We start from the raw sequence: 1,021 nt of genomic DNA on the forward strand, positions 1-1,021 counted from the left end.
AGCAGTCACAGAGGCAGACGGAAGACGCCACCAGAGTCGGATGCAGAGCAACATCTGGTTGTGGGGACAGAAGACTCGGACCTCTAGTTTTACATCCATCAGACCGATATTTACCTCCTCGTTACGGTAAAGGAGACGCCATTTAAGACGGTTGCACAGAAGGGGAATAAATTCGGGCTGCACAATTAATCTAAATATTATTGGAATATGTGCGAGTGCAATATCACAACAAACAGCATCACAATAAACTGTTCATCCAGGTTTAAGAAAACAAAACCCTTTTGATCCAAAGATGATCGTTATCACATAATCGTCAATCATTTGGCAAAATGATGTTTCTACCACATCGTGCTGCCCTAGAATAAATAACCTCATCAACATCTGTTATTGATGAAAATGATTATATAAACGTCACATCGGCCCTGAAAATATACACAAACGTGTCCATTAACTCCTTGTGCACAAAAACAGTTAAGATATTTAATATTAAAGGAAGTCTTTAAGATTGATTGATCAGTATTGGCTGATGTGTGCAGATACAAAAACTGTAATAATGCAGAAAAATATTCTATTTACTCTATTTGAGTGTTTTTTTTTTTACTTCACTGTATCACAGGACTGACTTTTTTTGTTCCATCTTCTTGAGGGCATAAAACTCACACTTAAAATTTAAATAAATATATTTGTCACACAGGAGACATAATAATAATAATAACCTGTGGGAACTTACTGCCCCGTTAAAGCATCCTTTAAGTACAGGAAACCAACAGAAAAGTGATATTTCTATTTTGTTTCCTTCAGTTTTTGTTTGAGCAGTTTATCTCCTCGTGTCCTTCGTGATTGTTTAATGGCACTGACTGGAGAATGAGCGCCACCTACTGTCTAACATTCACCAGCAGCAGTGGATGGAAACGTGGTTTGATTTGCATTTTCTTTGGTGATTTGGTGTAAATGTGGTTAAAATCTTCGCGCTACCTGTGTGAACAACCTGACAACAATCAGAGTCGGGGGGGGGGGGGGG

This window comes from Morone saxatilis, unplaced genomic scaffold (genome assembly GCF_004916995.1).
Source record: "Morone saxatilis isolate NCDOM2014 unplaced genomic scaffold, NCSU_SB_2.0 Contig14, whole genome shotgun sequence".
Taxonomy (NCBI): Eukaryota; Metazoa; Chordata; class Actinopteri; family Moronidae; genus Morone; species Morone saxatilis.